Source organism: Bos indicus, chromosome 1 (genome assembly GCF_029378745.1).
Source record: "Bos indicus isolate NIAB-ARS_2022 breed Sahiwal x Tharparkar chromosome 1, NIAB-ARS_B.indTharparkar_mat_pri_1.0, whole genome shotgun sequence".
In the NCBI taxonomy this organism is placed as follows: Eukaryota; Metazoa; Chordata; class Mammalia; order Artiodactyla; family Bovidae; genus Bos; species Bos indicus.
The window spans coordinates 35,032,016-35,051,011 of record NC_091760.1 but is presented as its reverse complement, the minus strand read 5'-3'; the positions used below and the strand labels follow the sequence as shown (position 1 = coordinate 35,051,011).

At 37.2% G+C, this 18,996-nt stretch overlaps 1 long non-coding RNA gene across 1 annotated transcript in view; it reads right to left on the bottom strand.

The window, feature by feature from the left end:
- Positions 1-892: 892 nt before the first annotated feature.
- The window catches only part of LOC139182246 (uncharacterized), a 127,987-nt gene continuing 109,883 nt past the window's right edge, over positions 893-18,996 (bottom strand). Inside the window, exon 2 of the long non-coding RNA XR_011565895.1 lies at positions 893-6,452. This is a non-coding gene — a long non-coding RNA (uncharacterized lncRNA). The remainder of the gene's footprint in view (positions 6,453-18,996) is intronic.

The following is an 18,996-nucleotide window of genomic DNA, read 5'->3' as shown; positions in this document are numbered from 1 at the left end:
CTCACTATTGCCTTCTAGTAATGACGGGGGTCTAAACTAAATCAAGAACAGGAACCAAAGTGTTGAGAAAAAAAAAAAAGAAAACATTCCAAGTTATATTTAGAAGAGAGAGTCAAGAAGGTATAAAATGAATTGGATGTGGTAGTTGAAGGAGTAATATAGGATGAGTCTCACCTTTTGAGATTCATGCAAATAAAAGACACACTGATACACAGGAGTGGCAGGAAACCAGAAAATCTTCTTGGTGATTTCTATTTTATGTGAAAATTAGAAAGTAATTGAGAGATAAAAATAATAGAACTTGAGGAAAAGAATGTGAAATCAGAATTGATCTGCTAGATTACAGACAGAATGAAGGGATAAAGGTCCAGGGTATTTCCACATAGCTAAAGAAGAAGTGTGTATTGTTTTTACACCTAAATTTATTTATTTATGTTTGTTTATTTGTGTTCACAAAAACACAAATTTTCTGGATCAAAGCACAAACTGATTATTTACTTGCATGTCAATCATAGTGCTAATTTTCTATGCCCTAATTCCCCAGGTGGAATGCAGCACGAGTCAGATATATCCTTCTTGTCCTTCTTATCGATACCACAGCAGAGGATCTCTGAAATTATGCATCTTGGAACTTATAGAGGTCAGCTGGTCCATTTAACCCTCAACCTCTCTGGAAAGAGAATGACCTTTGGTTTGGAAAGCAAAATCACCCTGTTTGGGAAAAGGAGGTAAAGGTTCCTAGATTTATTCTCATTTGATATGTAAATTAATGGTCCACTGGAGTTGTCTGAATCTCTCTCTCTGTAAGTCTTGTAACCAGAGCAATATTTTTTCTCTACTCTCTTGGGGTCTCTGGCTGAACTTGAGAATTAAGTTGACATAGACAGATTAATAGGAGAAAAACATATGCAGTTTATTTTTACATGTACATGGAAACCTTCACAGGAAAATGAAGGCCCAAACAGTGCTTAGGTCCCCTAAGTTATAATATACTAGATTGAAGAAAGAGTAGTAATTGTGAAAAAAGTAAAATATTTAGGAAGACCAGAGGAGGATAAGGGTCATTTTAACAAGATGTGTTTGTACAGATTCTTCTCAGCCTCAACTCCCCTTCTCTGGTGATGAGAATGTCCTTTTCCTCCAGGTTCAGGGATGGCATCTTTTGGATAGGAATTACATCTCTTGTTTCAAGAAGAAAAGTGAAGGTCAGATGCCTCTTTTGGTACCTGCTGCTTTTCTAAATACCTTTAGATCAAAAAAGTCACTATATCAAATTGGCCTATTTTGGGGTGGCATGTTCTGAACCCTTTCATTCTGTCTTTAATTTTCAAGACTTGTTTTCCACTCAAACACTTCTTTAACCAAGGATCCAGCAATCTTTGTTCCAAAAGCCCCATTGGTGCAGAAACATGGAAATATTCATGAAGCATTGTTTTCTGACAATGGAGTAGTAATGTGGGCCAAGATGAATAATGCAGTTTATGGATCAGGTTGTTCAAGCAATGACTGAGGTTGAAAAAAATTAGGGAGCTGGGTGGATTAACCCCATAGACTTCCTATATCTCATAAGAACAGAAATCAGAGATTTTCAAAGCCCTTTAAAATCTGTTGGAATGCCCTAGTATAAAGGAGTGTAGCATGTGTAGAGGCTATGAATCACAAAGAAAGAGGGCACTTTATAATCAGGCAAGAAATAGTTGAAAGCCCATAGAATTTTGATCACCCCTCACTTTTGAATCACTGGAAAGTAAGTAGCTTTAAAAAAAAAAAAAAAAGAACCAAAATAAAAAATGCTATAGAGAGAGCTGGGTTTGAATTGAAGCAAAATGAGGCTGCATGTATTCTGTGATGCGTCTGAGTAAATATTGTTTACCACAAAACTAGCATTTCAGAGACCTCAGGAGAAAGGAAAGAGAAGAAAGCATCTTTAGGATAAGAAGTCAAGGTAGATACATGGCAAAACCTCCTGTTTTCTGTATTCTACTACCCTTCACTTCTGACACCAGACATGGCTTTTTTTTTTTCAAACCAAGCAATTTTTCCAATTCTCTGTGGATACTAACTGGGTGTCCCCAGTTCTGACACTGTTTGGAGTTAGGAAAGACTCCACACATGAAGGACTCAGTACCATAATGAGGCAAGTAGTGGATGCCCCCCACCTCCGCCCCGCCGCCCAGTATAAAATAATTGGAGATCCATTCTCTGTGGACCAAATCTCCAAGACTAGAATAGCAGAACAATTGAGAGAGGAGGCTGGGTCCTATCCAGATCACATATTTCTCCTTCACCAAGCCAGGAGACTTCCCCAACCACACATGCACAGAAAGTCTCCTTGGAGGTCAAAGGGAGTGATGTCAAGGGATGCTCTACCCATAAGCCTTTTTGGTAGAATCAATCTTGGCTAAGAAATGCATGTGCATACATGAGAGGATCCTAAGATATGGACTCTGAACCAGGCAAATCAACATGACTGGCCAAAGGAAACCCAGAAAAGTTGCGACATGAAAGTAGTTCAAACTGCCATGAGAGTGCAACTCAGTCACTCTCTCTCTGAGCCCACCTGTCTGTCTATCCACACATATTGTACTCTTTTCCTCCTAATAAATACTTTACTTGCTCCACTACTTTCTGTTTTGTTTCTCCATTACTTTATGTTAATTTACACAAAGCTGAAAAGCCAGGGCCCTTGCCACTAACTACTGATCTAGTGGTTAGGACCTGTGTGCTCTCACCACTGTGACCTGTCTTCAGTCTCTGGCCAGGGAACTGGAACCCTGCTTTAAGCCACTGCAGGCCAGCAGAGGCCACCTGATATTAGGAAGACTGCCCTACCCCAACCTCAGACACCAATCACAATTTTTAGGTTGTCATCTATATTTCTGATCAAGCAATTATAAATTGGAAGTTCCCACAACCCCTCTCCTGAGGTTCAATTATTTGCTGGAATGGCTCACTCAGGAAAGCACTTTACTTAGTATTAGAGATGGATAACCAAGAATATATTACAGGATAAAAATGAACAGGCAGGTAAAGAGATACATATGATAAGGTATGTAGGAAGGAGTGACTTGCTTTTATACTCTCGCTGGCCAAGCGGCCCTTCTCACATCTCCATCTGTACACCAACCCAGAAGCTCCCTAAATCCCTTTGGTGAGGGCTTTTTAATTGAGGCTTCATTATATAGGCATGGTTGATTAAATCATTGTCCGTTACTGATCAATGCAACCTCCAGTTACTCTCCTTTCTCTGGAGGTTAGAGGTTGGGGCTGAAGGTTACAAGTCTCTGATAACATTTGGTTCCTCTGGCAATCATACCCTCATACTTAGGGGCTTTCAAAAAGTCACCTTATTGACATAAACTGAGGTCTGCATTGGTATTTGTTATGCATAACAAAAATATGTATTTCATGTCTATTGTCCTAGAGCTGCTTCAGGAACTCAAGACAGAGACGAAATATTATAATAAAAGATACTCCTATTGCTCTTAGAAAATTAGGAAATTACAATTAGAAATCATTTAGGAAATTACAAGAGTTTTAGATACTCTGGCCAGAACCCCCAAGAGGGTAAAGCAACTGGAGATTCATTCCCCCTAAACCAAAACTCCAAGATAAGAATAGCAGGATAATTAAGGGAGGAAGCTGGGTCTTCCCAAGACCATGTATTTCTCTTTCTCAAAGTCAGGAGACCTCCCAGACCACACAGGCACAGAAAGGCTCCTTGGAAGTCAAAAGGGGAGTGATCTCAAGGGATGCTGTACGCATATGCCTTTTCAGTAGAATTCATCTTGGCTAAGAGAAGTGTGTACACACATCTGTACACACATGAGAGGATCCTAGGATGTACCAAATATGGACTGTGAAGCAGACAAATATAAATGACTGGCTAACGGAAACCTGGAAGAGATGCCTATAAAAGTAATTCAAATTGCCACAAGGGTGTGACTCAGTGACTCTGAGTCCACCCCTGTGTCTATCCACATGTACTATACTCCCCACCTCCCTTAATAAATACTTTACTTGCTTCACTACTTTCTATCTTTGTGGAAATTCTTTTCTGCAAAGCCAAAGGGCCAGGGCCCTTGTCACTGACCACTGGTCTACTGGCTAGGATCTGGTGCTCTCAGGGCCACAACCCAGCCTCAATCTCCAGCTGGGAACTAAACCCTGCTGCAAGCCAACTCCACACAAGATCAGAAGGAAACTGAACATATTTGCTATTATATTTCAATTTTACAGTAGAGAAAGTTCCGACCAATGCAATGATGGATTTGAAGAAGGGCCATTGAATTAAAGGTGCTTTTTAAACAGACTGAAGACTATAGGAATATTTGATCTCAATTCCTTAGGATAAGGGTCTTTAAAAAAATTCATTTATCTTCTAACATAAACATAGTACTTGAGTTAATTTTGTTAAGCAGTTATTTGCAATGCCTGTTATTTTTTTCAACTTCCTAATTTATTTGTAACTAAGCTTGAATTTGGAGAAGGCAATGGCAGCCCACTCAAGTACTCTTGCCTGGAAAATCCCATGGATGGAGGAGCCTGGTAGGCTGCAGTCCATGGGGTCGCTGAGTCGGACACGACTGAGCGACTTCACTTTCACTTTTCACTTTCATGCATTGGAGAAGGAAATGGCAACCCACTCCAGAGTTCTTGCCTGGAGAATCCCAGAGAAGGGCGAGTCTGGTGGGCTGCCGTCTCTGTGGTCGCACAGAGTCGGACACGACTGAAGCGACTTACTTAGCAGCAGCAGCAGCAGCAAGCTTGAAATTATTGTTCACAAAGATGAAATAATGGTAGAAATTAGGTGTGAAGAGAATGTTGGAAGCATCTCCACACGGTGATGTGTATGTGGCAGGGTGTACATAAAGGTTCTGAGAGAAGCCATGCCCTACATGCCTGAAGGTGGAGAGTAAGGAGCAGGGAGTTCTCAGATCAGCCTTAAATAGATACTAACAAAAGTAAAGGAAGCTAGAGATAAATCGGAGAAGGCAATGGCAACCCACTCCAGTACTTTTGCCTGGAAAAATCCCATGGACGGAGGAGCCTGGTAGGGTGCAGTCCATGGGGGTGCTAAGAGTCAGACACGACTGAGCTACTTCACTTTCACTTTTCACTTTCATGCATTGGAGAAGGAAATGGTGACCCACTCCAGTGTTCTTGCCTGGAGGATCCCAGGGATGGGGGAGCCTGGTGGGCTGCCGTCTATGGGGTCGCACAGAGTCGGACACGACTGAAGCGACTTAGCAGCAGCAGCAGCAGCAGAGATAAATCACTACTATTTATACCTTCTTCCTATTTCTCCCTCACTTATCTTCACTTGCTCTTTCTTTTTCCTTATTTTTTCCCTCTTACCTATCACTCTTTACCTGCCTTTTTTCCTCCTCATATCATCACCTTTCCACTCTTTTTCTTCTTCTTCCTACTTTTCCTTCATAGTCTTTGGGGTTAACATATACACACTACCATAAATAAAATAGATAATCAATAATGACCTATTATAAGAGGAAACTTTACTCAATATGATAACCTTTATGGGAAAATAATCTGAAAAAAATGCTGTATATCTATATATAAGAGAATCACTGCTGTACCCCTGAAATTAGCACATTATAAATCAACTATACCCCAATATAAAATATAAATACTTAAATAAAAATCCGCATTTCAATAACTGCTTATTGGTTTTAAATCATGTGATTCTATTTTGAGATACTAGTCAGTAGGTGAAAGAACACTAAATTGTCATGATCTGGCCTATACTTTATACTCAGAACGAGCTAAAGAGAAATGCAGTGTGAGTGGCAGTGTTAGAAAAATAATAATGATATCTGCATTTTTCTGAGAATGCGAGGACATGTGGGAGGTATACGTTTAGAGTGCTTATCTGTGACTCTTATACTTTTGAGGATGCAATTTCTGACAAAGCGCATCCTTAAAACACTTTCCTTTTCATTAATATTCTTCCCTACACTTTAATTCATACAGCACAATGGACAGCTATAAATTTATTCAGTTTATTGAGTATTGTTGTTTAGTCACTAAGTCACATCTGACTCCTTGTGACACCATGGACTACAGCATGCTAAACTGCTCTTCACTATCTCCCGAAGTTTGCTCAAATTCATGTCCATCGAGTTGATGATGCCATACAACCATCTCATTGTCTGTCGCCCTCTCCTCTTTTTGCCTTCAATCTTTCAAAGCATCAGAGTCTTTTCCAGTGAGCCTGCGCTTGCATCAGGTGGCCAAAGTATTGGCGCTTCAGTTGCAGTATCAGTCTTTCCAATATTCATATTCAGGGTTCATTTCCTTTAGGATTGACTGGTTTGATCTCCTTGTTGTCCAAGGGACGCTCAAGAGTCTTCTCTGGCACCGCAGTTCAAAAGCCTCAATTGTTTGGTGTTCAGCCTTCCTTAAGGTTAAATTCTCACATCTGCACATGATTACTGGGAAAAAACAAAAGCAACAACATAGCTCTGATTGTATGGAAATTTGTCAGAAAAATGATGTCTCTGCTTCTTAGTATACTGTCTAGGTTTGTCATAGCTTTCTTTCCAAGGAGCAAGTGTCTTTTAATTTCATGGCTGCAGTCACCATCTGCAGTGATTTTGGAGCCCAAGAAAATAAAAATCTGTCATTGTTTCCACTTTTTCCCTTTCTATTTGCCATGAAGTGATGGGACTGGATGCCAGGATCTTAGTTTTATGAACGGTGAATTTTAAGCCAGCATTTTCACTCTCCTCTTTCACCCTCCTCAAGAGGCTCTATTTGGTTATTTTTTATTTCAGAATTTTTTTTTTAACTTAATCAAGAAATAGGGTGACCCCAATCTTTCATTATAAAAATAGGACATGTGAAATTAGAAGGAAAAAAAAAGAGATTTGGCAAAGTATTTTAACTTCTTTCAGGGTCATTTGAGTTCAAGCTTTGGGCAAAGATTCAGGCTAGTTCTTATTTTAGCCAAACTAGTGCATTCCTAATCACAATGCCAGCAGCCAGCTGTGTTGATTCACTTGTTTCTAGTACATGTTTTTATTGTACTACAGAGAAAAGGATCATTTCATTTTGTGCTCAGGCAAGGGTATTTTATCAAAAACATAAGACTGTCGCTTATATTTGCTATATTCCACATGATATTTATGAATGAGAACACATAAAAATTGTTTTTTAAGTTAATATATGACAATTTAAAAAAAAATTTTGCTTTTCTTGGATATAAAAATAGAAGCACTTAATCTAATATTTATTATATAATCACTTATAATACAGAGTTAACAGCCTTTACTTAAAGTCACTGGTTAATGGATTATACTGAAAGATACCCCAAACCACATCAGATGTTAATATAAAGCTGTCTGTCCTGTTATTTTTTTATTTATGTACATTCAAGAAAAGGTAGTATAAATGTGGGGATTGACAATGCCCTTACATATTATATTTGTTCACATATATAAATGCACATACACAGGAATATTATTCAGCATTAATTTAGTATCAATTGTGTTCCCATATTACTGTAAAGGGAAGTCACTTTTAAATTCACTTCAAGAATAAATGCAGCTGAATTTATGTCTTTATTTTTAAATGAATCAAAGTGTAGTGTAACTGAAAACTGCTAATATCCTAGAACATTATGCATTAGAATGCTATTTTAAGACACTATTTTAAAAGTATCTAAGATCATGGACAAATTACCTGCTCAATTAAGTGTTCCATATAAAAATCACATGTAATCCTGATTATATTGTATTTTTCAAGTACTCTAAGATTGAAAATTACATAAAATGTGTCTAAAAATAAATGTAAGTCATGTTTATACATAGATGATTGATGTGCTCTGATATAAATGATCTGAAAAACATTAAATTAGAACATATAATCTGTAGTAAATTCAAAAGTAGTCTACATTATATTTGTAACAAAGTTATTTTAATTACCTTGATATGTTAAACTATCAAGGTAATTAAAATATGTTACCTTGATATGTTAAACTTGATATGTTAAACTCCACAGAATATTTCAGTATTCCTCTAGAACTGTTTTGCTTAAATACATTTCTGAAACATTGAAAACCTACATCTTATTTTTGTAACAAAAGATGTATTTGAATAATGTATGTATGCTTAGTTGTTCAGTCCTGTCCAACTTTTTGTGACCCCATGGGACTGTGTCCACGAGGATTCTCCAGGCAAAAATACTGGAGTAGGTTGCCATATCCTTCTCCAGTGGATATTCCCAACCCAGGGATCAAACCCAGGTCTCCCGCTATTGCAGGCAGATTCTTTTCCATCTGAGCCACCAGGGAAGCCTGAGTAATGTGTGGTTCAACACTTTAATATCAAAATAACACTATTTCTATAGAGCCCAATGATATGATTAAGCTGAGTAGCTGAGAAAAACATAAAATAATAAAGAGCAAAGCAATGCATCCTGTGACTGAACAATCTAACCTGATGCTCCAATAAAGTTACCTTTCTCATTTTTATAAGTATCATCCTATTAAATAAATCAGTAAAAATAAAACAGTTTTGTCAGAGCTTGTACATAATTCCAGTTCCCCTTCTCTCATTTTTCATCAAGTCTCTGTCCCAGAAATTTGCGGTCAGTGAAGGGCAATTCCAGTAGGTGGAGTAATAGTAAAGCAAATAGTATGTGTTGCACTATAACTTTCTGCTTCTATTATCATTTTGGGCAGAAATTAGCATAAATCAGATGAGGTTAATATAGAAATAGACAGTATAAGTATAGATAAATGTATTACTGTTTAGAGTAAGTGTATTGCTGTAGAACAAAAACATATTCCCTTTAGTCTTCAATATTCTCTTTATTTTTCCTTTTGACTTTCAAAAGTTTTCTAGGGAACCTGTGTTTAATACAAAAGCCTGCTTATTATTAGTAGCCCCAGATTTGACAGACAGCTCCTGAGTAATGTATTGGGGGAAATCAGAGAGGACAGACTCAGGCAACTTCAAAGTTAGTATCTGGGTATTTAGATTTTAGATAATTTTCTAATAAGCTCATAGCCTTTCCAAACCCTACATCTTTGGCCTGGTCAGAGCCTTCACTATCCTGAGCAGAAGAATGGCAGAGAGATCTTTGCCAAGTCAAAGAGAGACAGAGAGAGAAAGCAGATGTTGAGGTTCTCCATGCGTTTATCTATATTTCTCCTGGGGATTAAACTGCTGCTATGGGATCTCTCTCCTAGGGATGAAAGCTCAATATGTCTATCAAATATGACTACAGTTATCCACCAAATATGTATATGTGAAGGAAAATAAATTCAACTTGCTGTATCTCCATATCTATACTTATATGTGTATCGCTATACATAAACTGGAAGAAAAAAATGAATGTTTGTACTTTATTACCATCTTTTATAATTTATAATACAGGTCTTTCTCCCTCCCCTCCCCCGACTCTAGTCATAAATCCTGGGAAAAGCTTCACTTGAACAGTAAGAATGTACCTGGTATCCAAAGGAAGGCCCTAGGATTGCTTTCTGAATGGACATCAATACATAATGTCCCTACTGAGTGTTTTTCATCTCATGTGGATTAATTTAGAGACTATTTCAGGATGCCAGAATAGCCTAGTTTAAAATCATGGCAATCTTGTCAACTGGAATTTGTTAGCCAATGCCTTGAAATCTAAGTAACATATAGTACTGCCGTGATATACAGAAACATATAGCATCTTCAATGTTTTTCTTATGTTCAAAGTAGTACAAATAAACAATTAAAAACAATTCAAATAGGGATTATTTATTTTGTCTATAACATTTATTTTTGGTAAAAGTATCCTTGTCTTATCAACTAAATAGATAGTATTTTATCAAAATGCTGAATGACAAAATAGTAATATAAGCTATGAATTCCATATTCTACTGTATCATTTCCTATCAAATATTTCTCCTTAGGATAGTTTAATAACATTATAATTACATATCATCACAAAATTAAAAAAAATTAATATGGCTATCAAAGTTACTCAAACAAAACACATGTATTTAGATTCATCTTCTCATTTGTATTCTCTTTATATGTACTTAGCTTGGTTAATTTAGGAAAAATCTACAGAATATGACCTGTACACTTCTACATTCTATCTGAATTTGCCTTAGTGAGAATCATTAGATAATTGAGCACAAAATCCCAAAATTCTGAAAGTACTTCATAATAGCAATTTTTACTAACAAAATTAAATAGCATAAAAGTTAATAAAAAATTTAATATCTAAACAAAAGTGAATCTTTAGTCAAGACTAATCTTTATTCTTTTTTATAAATATTAAACAGAGAGAAAAATCAGTACTCTCATGTAAATATTTCCACCTAATAATCAACTCAATTTTCTGTCATTTATCTTGTCCCTATAAATCCATGCCCCTCATAAGTAGATAACCATTTTTTTTTTCTGCCTCACAGCTACAGAATCCCAGAGGACACATTGACATTTTTCCTTCATTTTGAGGGGATAAAAAATTAATGAGTCACTACTAGAGGGATAAAAGTATCTTATCAGGGAATAGTCAACCAATTAAGTGAAACATATTTTATTAGAATATGTTATGTTGGTGGGAACACTGTTTGTCTCTGATGTCACATTTTCATATGAAGACACTCGTGTTAGAATACTTCTCTTTGGTATACTCTCATCTTTTATATCTCTTAAAAATATGCCGTCAATAACTATCTGGTTCATATTTCTTGACTTTGTAGAAATAAAGCATCGAAAGTTTTAATTGCTAAACACTTGCTTTAATTCTCCTCCACCACAACCAGTAAGAGACTTGAAACAAGCTGATTTGTATTTAATAAACACAAACTTTTCCTGGGATGGGTGGTTCCAAGGCATTTACAAGTTTAGGAAGATGTGGTTGTGTGAAAGAAGAAAAGAATAGTCAATACATTTTAGATACAAATTGAAACTGAATTTTGTACTTTTTTCTAATAACAATTTTTATATCTCTTGTATCTTAGTTTTCACTTTGTTTCTAATTGAGGAAGGACAGAGAGGAGTGCTATATATTGACATCCTTAATCCCTAAAGGTAGGTTTGACATTATGAGAACCTCTCAGTTGAATATAATTAACTGTGAAATAAGGAGCAACAACAGCAACAACAACTATGGTTTGTTACTGTTTAGTTGCTAAGTCATGTTTCACTCTTTTGTGACCCCATAGACTGTAGAAGGCAATGGCACCCGACTCCAGTACTCTTGCCTGGAAAATCCCATGGACAGAGGAGCCAGGAAGGCTGCAGTCCATGGGGTCGCTGAGGGTTGGACACGACTGAGCGACTTCACTTTCACTTTTCACTTTCATGCATTGGAGAAGGAAATGGCAACCCACTCCAGTGTTCTTGCCTGGAGAATCCCAGGGACGGGGGAGCCTGGTGGGGTGCCATCTATGGGGTCACACAGAGTTGGACACGACTGAAGTGACTTAGCAATAGCAATAGCAGTAGACTGTAGCCCACCAGGTTCCTCTGTCCATAGGATTTCCCAGGCGAGAATACTGGAGTGGGTTGCCATTTCCTTCTTCGGGAGATTTTCCCCATCCAGGGATCAAACCCACATTTCCTGCTTGGCAGGTGGATTTTTTACCATTGAGCCATCTGAGAAGCCTGCTAAATATGGTTCCAACTTTGAAATATCTTATAATTTATCTGAAAAGAGGATATCATATCAGAGAAATTTTGTATGGTATCATATAATTATTAGTGTCTTCTGGGCTTCCCTGGTGACTCAGCTGGTAAAGAACCCACCTGTCAGTGCAAGAGACACAAGAGATGTGAGTTCCATGCCTGGGTCAGGAAGGTCTCCTGGAGAAGGAAATGGCAACCCACTCCAGTATTTTTGCCTGGAAAATTCCATGGACAGAGGAACCTGGTGGGCTATATAGTTCATGGGGCCACAAAGAGTTGGACAGGACTAAGCATATGAACACACACTGTCTTCTGAAATTACTTATACCCAGGAGAAAGTCATAAAATAACACACTCTGCTGAGGATATGATAGTTTGTTCCTTGGTAAATGAGATTCTTAAATGTTTGAGCCTTCACTTAGACCTCTGTAACATTAACATAATATATTGGATAATTCCTATTAAGTTTTAGTTACTGAATCATGAAACATACCACTTACATATAAGTGGAGGCTATGCAAATAGAAGAGTTCATTATGTCAGTATATATTGGCTTGAAGGTTCCTATATATGAAGCTTCAGTTTACTAACATATGTCAGTGAAAGCACAGATAACACAATATTACTTAAGATTATGTCAACTGGCCATAAGTCAAGATGACACTTTCAACAGAAATAAAAGTACTTTTTTAATAACTCAGTCAAACTTCTGCAATGTCTTTCACTTCACACTGACATGAAATATAGATTATTGTATAATTTCCTTGAGAGAAAAATATGTAATTCCTATTAATTTTATAATCTTCATCTAAAGACATCAGTTATCTTGAATTTGAGGTAGAAATTAAAACAGGAAAAATAATTTGACCATATTGTCCTATTAATATATGAAGGCACAAAATCCAGGAGAAACAGCTTAACAATAAAGCAAAAAATAAATAAATAAAGTATTTATGCAGGCTATTGTTCAAGGACAGAAAGTAAACTTTTTCCATAAAAATGTAAAAGATTAATGCATTTGTGGATAGGAATATATTTTTAGAGAATCATTCCTAATCTCTCTAACATACAGACACACACTTGTATGACTTTAAAGGCATAACATGATTTAAAGTAGAATAGTATATATGGTACATTGTGACTTGAAAATGATGTTTCCAGTGTGAATGTAATATTAGCACAAAGAAAATACATCCTGAAGAAGGAAAAAATCATTATGTGGTAAGTTCCATCTCATCTAGATGGCAAAAGAGGTCATGTCAGTCATGAAGGACAATTCTAAACTATTGCAGCTGAGCAAAATTCCATTATAAATCATCTCAATATACATAGATTCAATTTTACAAAGTCATCAAATCATGACCTCATTTTGATAGTATATATAACATAACTGTAGATCTGGTTTCATTACTAACTAGCTGTGCAACTGCAGATCGACACTTCTCTTGTTTGAGGATTATTCTCTCCATGTATAAAATAAAAGGATTAGAACAGATGATCTCTAACAGCCCCTGGAGAGTGAACATTCTATGTTTGCTTCCCTAAAAACACAGAAAATGTAGCAAGAATACGACTCTTGCTTCTCAGTGTCAGGACCTTTGATGAGATTATCTTGCATTTTAAATGATAAATAAGAAAGTTTCAGGTTAAGTTAAGTTAGATGCATCAATTCCATAGAAATGTGAGTGAATTCTTCACCAGCTCAGGGGAGAAGAGTCACCCATCATTGATTTACTTATTATAAAGGGAAAGTTTCTTGATATTTGGGAACTTTCCAATTCAGTTCTATATGAAGGACTAGTTCTCTTTACACACACACACACACACACACACACACACACACACATTATATACTAAACGTATAGATACATAATGAAGAATGTAACATCCCCAATAGTAATACTTCAACAGTCTCAAACTATTAAATGTTTTAAATTAGAAAAGGAAGTTATATGTTCATGAAATAATCTATTGCAGGGTTTTTCAACTTCAGTACTTTTATATACTGGACTGGATAATTCTTTGGTATGGGGGCTGTTCTGTGAAAAGTAGGATATTTAACAACATACTTGGCTTCTAGATGTTAATATAGAATTTTCCCAACAAATTGCAACAGCCATCTGTTTCCTGGGAGAAAAGTAGTCTCTGAGAAACACTGGCTCAATACAATGCTATATATATATATATGTATACTCTCACAAAAAGTCTAATTGTTTCCCAATATGTTCTAATTTCAATACTTCAGGATGAATTATTTCATTTAGATTTAAACATGTATTACTACATTTAGTGTGGACTTCTAGAAATATAAAAGTTAAGAAACAAAGGTTATTTTAGCTTAGCTTTTCTAAACTTAAAAATTATAGTGAAACTACACAGAAACACAAATAAGTTTCACAGTAGTCAAGATACTGATATAATCTAAACATTCTCCATGGGACGAATGGATAGAGAAAATGTGGTGTACATATAAAATGGAATATTATTCAGCAATAAAAATAGAAAATCCTGTTATTTGTGTCAATATGGATGAAACTGGAGAGCATTATGGCTAAGTAAAATAAGCCAAACAGAGAAAGCTAAATATTGTATGGTATCACTTATATATAAACAATAATTCTTTGCTGGTTCAGCGATAAAGAGTTTGCCTGCATTGCAAGAGACACAAGAAATGCAGGTTTGATCCCTGGATTGGGAAGATTCCTTGGAGAGGAAATGACAACCTACTGCAGTATTCTTGCCTGGAAAATTCCATGGACAGAAGATCCTGGCGGGTTAGTCCATGAGGTCACAAAGAATCAGACATGACTGGGCACACACACACATGAATGACAACAGCAACAAAAAGCCAAGTAATAGAAACTGAGAACAGAATAGATTGCCAAGAGGTTGGGAGAGGGAGAAATGGGGAAATATAGCTTAAATGGCACAATCCTTCCGTTCTAAGAACTGTAAGCTCTGAGGATCTAGTATAAAGCATGGTGACTATGGCTAATAATATGTTATTATATACTTGAGAGCTGCTGAGAACAAACCTTAAGTATTCTCTCCACAAAAAGAGAGATTTAGCTGTGTGAGCTGATGGATATGTTAATTTTCTTGAGCCTGGTAATCTTTCCACAGTGTATATGTATGTCAAATCATCACACTATACTTTAAATATATATGATTATATTTGTCAATTATTCCTCAATAAAGTTGGGGGGAAAACACAAATGAGGCTTCTGCTGAGGAAATTGAGATCTGCAAACCTGCTTCTTTTAGCAAAGAATCTCATTACTGGACATACACCCTAAGTTCCTGTGTGCTCTATGAATAAGGAGCAGCTGATTGAATTCTGTGCCCTGTTCCATGACCTCTATGCTCAAAACACTGTATTATGCTCACAAAAACAAAAATTACCCTTTACGTTACTGGTCTTAAGCCAACAAGTTTGTTGGTTCCTAATGAAAATTCTTTATCTACTAAGAATTTTGTTTTCATTTTCCTTCTTTGTGGCTCTGTGACAATCCCATTATTATTCATTTGCATACATTGAGAATTATTTAATATTTTAATATCTTAAAAGTAAGCATGATTCAAGTCCCATGTATCTATGCTCTGGGGTATTCCGTTGAGGCAAAATCACAACTGGCATTAAGCCTAAAGAGAATTATGCATGGCCACAGAGAGAATGCTGTTCACTTAGAGCACGGCCACATAGTGACTTCAATCAGGTTTGCTTTTCAAGTGTTAAATGGACTGAGTGACTCTAAAGGTTTTTGGACACTTTCCAAAATTGGAGTAGTGCAGTTTTTGTTTTAAGTTCAAGTTCTGTGGTTAAATTGGGAGAATCTTTAATATGAAGCAGATAAGTAGGATTCCAAAAAGAAAATGCATTCAGGAAAATGAGGTTCTAATTTATTGATATGCTAATTAGTAAAACATCATGCAAATCCGAAGAAGGCCATGGAGATTTTTCCTTCTAAGCATAAAAAATACATCTAATGTTACTTAAGCTGCAGTCAATTACAGTAGTGTGAGAGACTCAACCACATAGGGTCTAATGTCCTTAACAGAAATGATCCTTTTTTATCACTATTTACTTATTACAAGTCTACTAATAAGTCTCCAAATAATATATTTTGTTATCAAATGCCTAAAACTTCTGGTGCATAGACTTACTTGCATATTCACTCTTATAGGAAAAAGTCATAAAAATGTAAAGAATATATATATATTTTTGCAATACAGATATTCTGTGAAGAGAAGCAGCTTTACTAGTTCATCTAATACTGACAGTGAAAACTTATGCTTGAAGAGATATGAATTTTATGAGATGAGTTGAAGGGAACCTTAAAAATAATCTATTTGTTTTTTTAAATAGGAAGGAAGAAGGCCAAGATCACATGGTCAGATATCCAAAAAGTGAAGACCAAAATACTACCCTCCCTTCTTGTATGTATGTGTGTATGTGAAGTCGCTCAGTCATGTCTGACTCTTTGCAACCCATGGACTGTAGCTTACCACACTCCTGAGTCCATGGGATTTTATTTTTTCATTTTATTTTATTTTTTTACAAAACAATCTGAGCTTCCAAAGCTATGTTCCTTTGAGCCACTGGGGCTTTCATGCAAACAGCCTACCTTTCAGCAAAACAGACATATTCCCTTAGTGTCACATATAGATGTATGGGCCATTTAAAATCTGCGCTAGTAATAACAGTGAGATATAAACACTCTCACGTATTTGGCTGGTTTAATTCTCTGATCTAAAATGAATTGGCAAGTAAAAAATATGCTAATAAAATTGATCAAAACTAAGAGGTATCACAGTATACAAAACGTATTTTTTGTTTTTGTTTGGTAGAGCTCTATCAGTAGCCAATGATTTGCAAATGCAGAGACTATATTTTGTGTATGCACCACATTGATAAAGCAAATAGGATCATTTTTTTTTACACAATATGAACTTATCAGAGCAAATTAACACAAGTTTTCATGATCTTACTTTTTTCTTTTTTTCTTGACACCCTAGAACCAGATTCTTTAATGACTTGCATCAGAGTTATTCAGGGTAAAAATTTTTTCCTGCAGATATTTTCTTGTTGTTGTTGTGTTTAGTTTTCATAGGTTATTTTTGCAGAATTCAATTACCACTCCCAATGTTTAATATAGGGCTTCACTGATAGCTCAGTTGGTAAAGAATCCACCTGCAATGCAGGAAACCCCGGTTTGATTCCAGGGTTGGGAAGATGTGCTGGAGAAGGGATAGGCTACCCACTCCAGTATTCATGAGCTTCTTCTGTGGCTTAGCTGGCCTTAATATAAGATATACAGCAGAGGTTTTGTTATCGTTGTGGTTGTTAAACTAAGCATAGACTAATTCTGATAATCTGACTAAGGTTTTGGTTCGATATGAATACACTGAGTCTACAGTTATATTTGGAAAATTTTACTCTAAAACAAAGCAAAACAAAACAAAACTAAAGGCTGGCTGAGTGAGGACTATTGAGCAAACAAGAAAAAAGCCACATCAAAGTGGGTTGGGGAGGCTGGGACACAATTATGCCATAAATGCTACCCACAGCACAGAGACCCACAGCTGGAAGAAACTCAAAACCCAGAGGTTATCTCCAAGAAGCAAAGGGTTCAAACTCTACATGGGACCTGCACCTGAGAGAAAAGCCACCAAAATATCCAATTTTGAAAACCAAAAGGGCTCACAAGATAGTGGCCATCTGGGAGATAGCTTGCAATGCTCAGAGTAAGCCATCCCAGAGTCCAACTCAGACAACTAGACTTTAAGTGAAAGAGGATGACCTGCTTATAAGTAAAGCATCAGCCAAGGGCAGGCATCTAATTTAACACACACATCTAGGAACCTGTTGAAACATTATCTAGGCATGGAGATATTTTCATGAGGATTCCATCTTCATGTGTTTCCTTTCCTGTGCTCCAAAGCACCAGTGTCTCCTGGGAGGGAGCTGTCCCATGTGTCTCGTGCTCTGATCTCCATGGTTCCCATGCAGGGAATATCTCTTGGCTGCCTGACTATGGAGACCAGGAGAATTTTGGCTCCTGGTTCCAGGGGACTGTAATAATTAGTGTCACTCAGAAAGAAGCTCATATGCCTTTCTGGCACCTTAATTTTAGTGGCTCTCTCAGGGGATACCTCTACATTGCCTGGCTCTGTGGGCTAGTGGGGCTTCCATTTGTGAGTCCTACATGACTATAACTAACAGAGAAAAAGTTCTTAAATAGCTACCACCCCCAGGGCACAACAAGAGGCAACAAATTCAGGGGCCCAGTCTTTCTGTGAATGAAGCCTATTAGCTAATCGTCATGGCTGTGGCCTAAGAGGAAGGATTCTAGCGGTTGGCTATCATCCTTTCCAGACACCTGTCTTTGTGCTCTTCCTATACTGTGATCCAAAGCATAGTATGTCATGGAAGAGAGCTGTACACATGGCTGGTAACCTAGCTTTTATGTCAGGTGCCCCAGTTTGGGCAGCTGCCACCCAGAGGATGACTCTTGATAGCCTGGCACTGGTGGCCATAGCATTTGCATTCCTAGGTCCCACCAGACGGTGGCTGCATCACCCCCCCACCACACACACACACACACACAATACTTAGGTATTGCATAAACTAAGGCAAACCTCTAGTCTTTCTCTGAAGGAAACCCCTTTATTAGTCCTGGAGCTTTGGCCTGAGACAAGACTTCAGGTTTGACACACATTTAGTAGGCTATGGAGGTGCTCTCAAAAAGTGTAAGCTGTGGGCACCATCTTGACACTCTCCATTTGTCTCACTCCAGCTTTCTCTTATATCCCAGAAAAAAAAGTTTTATATGTTCATCTGGAGCCCTGTTTTTTTGTGACTGCTCCTCCTTTGGACAGTGCGGCTTATACTCATAGTCCCTGTACTAAGTTGCTTCAGTTATGTCTGACAGTTTGTGACTCGATGGACTTATAGCCCGCCAGGTTCCCCTGTCCATGGGATTCTCCAGGCAAGAATACTGGAATGAGTTGCTGTGCCCTCCTCCAGGGGATTTCCCTGACCCAGGGATGAAACCCACGTCACTTATGTCTCTTGCATTGGCAGCAGGTTCTTTACCACCAGCACCACCTGGGAAGCCCCATACTGGTAGTCCCACCTGACTATAACCACTTGCACACTTTAAAAAGCTACTGCCTGAGAATCTAGCTTCCAAACCTGAATCTAGGTGCTGAGATCTCTTTTAGGGACACTGGTGGGCCCTCACACTTCCTCAACTATTGAAAGTTATTAAAAAATATAATAGACTACATGGACAAGCATGAAGGTTTGAGAGATAATAAAGGGCTGAAGCAGGGTTGAATGATA